We start from the raw sequence: 6,328 nt of genomic DNA on the forward strand, positions 1-6,328 counted from the left end.
AACAGCAGAAAGCACAGGGAAATATCTGCTTCTAAATCCAAAACGCAGCTATCTAACAGAACGGTTGTCAATGTGTGCACTCCACTTCCAGAGTTAAACCCGTGTGTGGATTCAGCAGTCTGCAAACACTTTCTGTGCAGAGTTTCAAAACCGGGGTTTTCAGCCCAATACCGGCATATGGAAGAAAGAGCAGAAAGCACAGGGAAATATCTGCTTCTAAATCCAAAACGCAGCTATCTAACAGAACGGTTGTCAATGTGTGCACTCCACTTCCAGAGTTAAATCCGTGTGTGGATTCAGCAGTCTGCAAACACTTTCTGTGCAGAGTTTCAAAACCGGCGTTTTCAGCCCAATACCGGCATATGGAAGAAACAGCAGAAAGCACAGGGAAATATCTGCTTCTAAATCCAAAACCCAGCGATCTAACAGAACGGTTGTCAATGTGTGCACTCCACTTCCAGAGTTAAACCAGTGTGTGGATTCAGCAGTGTGCAAACACTTTCTGTGCAGAGTTTCAAAACAGGCGTTTTCAGCCCAATACCGGCATATGGAAGAAACAACAGAAACCACAGGGAAAAATCTGCTTCTAAATCCAAAACGGAGCTATCTAACAGAATGGTTGTCAATGTGTGCAATCAACTTCCAGAGTTAAACACGTGTGTGGATTCAGCAGTCTGCAAACACTTTCTGTGCAGAGTTTCAAAACAGGCGTTTTCAGCCCAATACCGGCATAAGAAGAAACAGCAGAAAGCACAGGGAAATATCTGCTTCTAAATCCAAACGCAGCAATCTAACAGAACGGTTGTCAATGTGTGCACTCAACTTCCAGAGTTAAACCCGTGTTTGGATTCAGCAGTCTGCAAACACTTTCTGTGCAGAGTTTCAAAACAGGCGTTTTCAGCCCAATACCGGCATATGGAAGAAACAGCAGAAAGCACAGGGAAATATCTGCTTCTAAATCCAAAACGCAGCTATCTAACAGAACGGTTGTCAATGTGTTCACTCAAATTCCAGAGTTAAACCCGTGTGTGAATTCAGCAGTCAGCAAACACTTTCTGTGCAGAGTTTCAAAACAGGCGTTTTCAGCCCAATACCGGCATATGGAAGAAACAGCAGAAAGCACAGGGAAATATCTGCTTCTAATTCCAAAACCCAGCTATCTAACAGAACGGTTGTCAATGTGTGCACTCAACTTCCAGAGTTAAACCCGTGTGTGGATTCAGCAGTCTGCAAACACTTTCTGTGCAGAGTTTCAAAACAGGCGTTTTCAGCCCAATACCGGCATATGGAAGAAACAGCAGAAAGCACAGGGAAATATCTGCTTCTAAATCCAAAACGCAGCTATCTAACAGAACGGTTGTCATTGTGTGCACTCCACTTCCAGAGTTAAACCCGTGTGTGGATTCAGCAGTCTGCAAACACTTTCTGTGCAGAGTTTCAAAACCGGCGTTTTCAGCCCAATACCGGCATATGGAAGAATCAGCAGAAAGCACAGGGAAATATCCGCTTCTAAATCCAAAACGCAGCTATCTAACAGAACGGTTGTCAATGTGTGCATTCCACTTCCAGATTTAAACCCGTGTGTGGATTCAGCAGTCTGCAAACACTTTCTGTGCAGAGTTTCAAAACAGGCGTTTTCAGCCCAATACCGGCATATGGAAGAAACAGCAGAAAGCACAGGGAAATATCTGCTTCTAAATCCAAAACGCAGCTATCTAACAGAACGGTTGTCAATGTGTGCACTCAACTTCCAGAGTTAAACCCGTGTTTGGATTCAGCAGTCTGCAAACACTTTCTGTGCAGAGTTTCAAAACAGGCGTTTTCAGCCCAATACCGGCATATGGAAGAAACAGCAGAAAGCACAGGGAAATATCTGCTTCTAAATCCAAAACGCAGCTATCCAACAGAACGGTTGTCAATGTGTGCACTCCACTTCCAGAGTTAAACCCGTGTGTGGATTCAGCAGTCTGCAAACACTTTCTGTGCAGAGTTTCAAAACCGGCGTTTTCAGCCCAATACCGGCATATGGAAGAAACAGCAGAAAGCACAGGGAAATATCTGCTTCTAAATCCAAAACGCAGCAATCTAACAGAACGGTTGTCAATGTGTGCACTCAACTTCCAGAGTTAAACCCGCGTGTGGATTCAGCAGTCTGCAAACACTTTCTGTGCAGATTTTCAAAACAGGCGTTTTCTGCCCAATACCGGCATAAGGAAGAAACAACAGAAACCACAGGGAAAAATCTGCTTCTAAATCCAAAACGGAGCTATCTAACAGAATGGTTGTCAATGTGTGCACTCAACTTCCAGAGTTAAACACGTGTGTGGATTCAGCAGTCTGCAAACACTTTCTGTGCAGAGTTTCAAAACAGGCGTTTTTAGCCCAATACCGGCATATGGAAGAAACAGCAGAAAGCACAGGGAAATATCAGCTTCTAAATCCAAAACGCAGCTATCTAACAGAACGGTTGTCAATGTGTGCACTCAACTTCCAGAGTTAAACCCGTGTGTGAATTCAGCAGTCAGCAAACACTTTCTGTGCAGAGTTTCAAAACAGGCGTTTTCAGCCCAATACCGGCATAAGAAGAAACAGCAGAAAGCACAGGGAAATATCTGCTTCTAAATCCAAAACGCAGCTATCTAACAGAACGGTTGTCAATGTGTGCACTCAACTTCCAGCGTTAAACCCGTGTTTGGATTCAGCAGTCTGCAAACACTTTCTGTGCAGAGTTTCAAAACAGGCGTTTTCAGCCCAATACCGGCATATGGAAGAAACAGCAGAAAGCACAGGGAAATATCTGCTTCTAAATCCAAAACGCAGCTATCTAACAGAACGGTTGTCAATGTGTGCACTCCACTTCCAGAGTTAAACCCGTGTGTGGATTCAGCAGTCTGCAAACACTTTCTGTGCAGAGTTTCAAAACCGGCGTTTTCAGCCCAATACCGGCATATGGAAGAATCAGCAGAAAGCACAGGGAAATATCTGCTTCTAAATCCAAAACGCAGCTATCTAACAGAACGGTTGTCAATGTGTGCACTCCACTTCCAGAGTTAAACCCGTGTGTGGATTCAGCAGTCTGCAAACACTTTCTGTGCAGAGTTTCAAAACAGGCGTTTTCAGCCCAATACCGGCATATGGAAGAAACAGCAGAAAGCACAGGGAAATATCTGCTTCTAAATCCAAAACGCAGCTATCTAACAAAACGGTTGTCAATGTGTGCACTCAACTTCCAGAGTTAAACCCGTGTTTGGATTCAGCCGTCTGCAAACACTTTCTGTGCAGAGTTTCAAAACAGGCGTTTTCAGCCCAATACCGGCATATGGAAGAAACAGCAGAAAGCACAGGGAAATATCTGCTTCTAAATCCAAAACGCAGCTATCTAACAGAACGGTTGTCAATGTGTGCACTCAACTTCCAGAGTTAAACCCGTGTGTGGATTCAGCAGTCTGCAAACACTTTCTGTGCAGAGTTTCAAAACAGGCGTTTTCAGCCCAATACCGGCATATGGAAGAAACAACAGAAACCACAGGGAAAAATCTGCTTCTAAATCCAAAACGGAGCTATCTAACAGAATGGTTGTCAATGTGTGCACTCAACTTCCAGAGTTAAACACGTGTGTGAATTCAGCAGTCAGCACACACTTTCTGTGCAGAGTTTCAAAACAGGCGTTTTCAGCCCAATACCGGCATAAGAAGAAACAGCAGAAAGCACAGGGAAATATCTGCTTCTAAATCCAAAACGCAGCTATCTAACAGAACGGTTGTCAATGTGTGCACTCAACTTCCAGAGTTAAAGCCGTGTTTGGATTCAGCAGTCTGCAAACACTTTCTGTGCAGAGTTTCAAAACAGGCGTTTTCAGCCCAATACCGGCATATGGAAGAAACAGCAGAAAGCACAGGGAAATATCTGCTTCTAAATCCAAAACGCAGCTATCTAACAGAACGGTTGTCAATGTGTGCACTCCACTTCCAGAGTTAAACCCGTGTGTGGATTCAGCAGTCTGCAAACACTTTCTGTGCAGAGTTTCAAAACCGGCGTTTTCAGTCCAATACCGGCATATGGAAGAATCAGCAGAAAGCACAGGGAAATATCGGCTTCTAAATCCAAAACGCAGCTATCTAACAGAACGGTTGTCAATGTGTGCACTCCACTTCCAGAGTTAAACCCGTGTGTGGATTCAGCAGTCTGCAAACACTTTCTGTGCAGAGTTTCAAAACAGGCGTTTTCAGCCCAATACCGGCATATGGAAGAAACAGCAGAAAGCACAGGGAAATACCTGCTTCTAAATCCAAAACGCAGCTATCTAACAAAACGGTTGTCAATGTGTGCACTCAACTTCCAGAGTTAAACCCGTGTTTGGATTCAGCCGTCTGCAAACACTGTCTGTGCAGAGTTTCAAAACAGGCGTTTTCAGCCCAATACCGGCATATGGAAGAAACAGCAGAAAGCACAGGGAAATATCTGCTTCTAAATCCAAAACACAGCTATCTAACAGAACGGTTGTCAATGTGTTCACTCAACTTCCAGAGTTAAACCCGTGTGTGAATTCAGCAGTCAGCAAACACTTTCTGTGCAGAGTTTCAAAACAGGCGTTTTCAGCCCAATACCGGCATATGGAAGAAACAGCAGAAAGCACAGGGAAATATCTGCTTCTAATTCCAAAACCCAGCTATCTAACAGAACGGTTGTCAATGTGTGCACTCAACTTCCAGAGTTAAACCCGTGTGTGGATTCAGCAGTCTGCAAACACTTTCTGTGCAGAGTTTCAAAACAGGCGTTTTCAGCCCAATACCGGCATATGGAAGAAACAGCAGAAAGCACAGGGAAATATCTGCTTCTAAATCCAAAACGCAGCTATCTAACAGAACGGCTGTCATTGTGTGCACTCCACTTCCAGAGTTAAACCCGTGTGTGGATTCAGCAGTCTGCAAACACTTTCTGTGCAGAGTTTCAAAACCGGCGTTTTCAGCCCAATACCGGCATATGGAAGAATCAGCAGAAAGCACAGGGAAATATCTGCTTCTAAATCCAAAACGCAGCTATCTAACAGAACGGTTGTCAATGTGTGCACTCCACTTCCAGAGTTAAACCCGTGTGTGGATTCAGCAGTCTGCAAACACTTTCTGTGCAGAGTTTCAAAACAGGCGTTTTTAGCCCAATACCGGCATATGGAAGAAACAGCAGAAAGCACAGGGAAATATCTGCTTCTAAATCCAAAACGCAGCTATCTAACAGAACGGTTGTCAATGTGTGCACTCAACTTCCAGAGTTAAACCCGTGTTTGGATTCAGCAGTCTGCAAACACTTTCTGTGCAGAGTTTCAAAACAGGCGTTTTCAGCCCAATACCGGCATATGGAAGAAACAGCAGAAAGCACAGGGAAATATCTGCTTCTAAATCCAAAACGCAGCTATCTAACAGAACGGTTGTCAATGTGTGCACTCCACTTCCAGAGTTAAACCCGTGTGTGGATTCAGCAGTCTGCAAACACTTTCTGTGCAGAGTTTCAAAACCGGCGTTTTCAGCCCAATACCGGCATATGGAAGAAACAGCAGAAAGCACAGGGAAATATCTGCTTCTAAATCCAAAACGCAGCAATCTAACAGAACGGTTGTCAATGTGTGCACTCAACTTCCAGAGTTAAACCCGTGTGTGGATTCAGCAGTCTGCAAACACTTTCTGTGCAGATTTTCAAAACAGGCGTTTTCTGCCCAATACCGGCATAAGGAAGAAACAACAGAAACCACAGGGAAAAATCTGCTTCTAAATCCAAAACGGAGCTATCTAACAGAATGGTTGTCAATGTGTGCACTCAACTTCCAGAGTTAAACACGTGTGTGGATTCAGCAGTCTGCAAACACTTTCTGTGCAGAGTTTCAAAACAGGCGTTTTTAGCCCAATACCGGCATATGGAAGAAACAGCAGAAAGCACAGGGAAATATCAGCTTCTAAATCCAAAACGCAGCTATCTAACAGAACGGTTGTCAATGTGTGCACTCAACTTCCAGAGTTAAACCCGTGTGTGAATTCAGCAGTCAGCAAACACTTTCTGTGCAGAGTTTCAAAACAGGCGTTTTCAGCCCAATACCGGCATAAGAAGAAACAGCAGAAAGCACACGGAAATATCTGCTTCTAAATCCAAAACGCAGCTATCTAACAGAACGGTTGTCAATGTGTGCACTCAACTTCCAGAGTTAAACCCGTGTTTGGATTCAGCAGTCTGCAAACACTTTCTGTGCAGAGTTTCAAAACAGGCGTTTTCAGCCCAATACCGGCATATGGAAGAAACAGCAGAAAGCACAGGGAAATATCTGCTTCTAAATCCAAAA

Source organism: Aotus nancymaae, unplaced genomic scaffold (assembly GCF_030222135.1).
Source record: "Aotus nancymaae isolate 86718 unplaced genomic scaffold, 86718_ANA_hifiasm-v0.15.2.pri h1tg000200l, whole genome shotgun sequence".
Classification (NCBI taxonomy): domain Eukaryota; kingdom Metazoa; phylum Chordata; class Mammalia; order Primates; family Aotidae; genus Aotus; species Aotus nancymaae.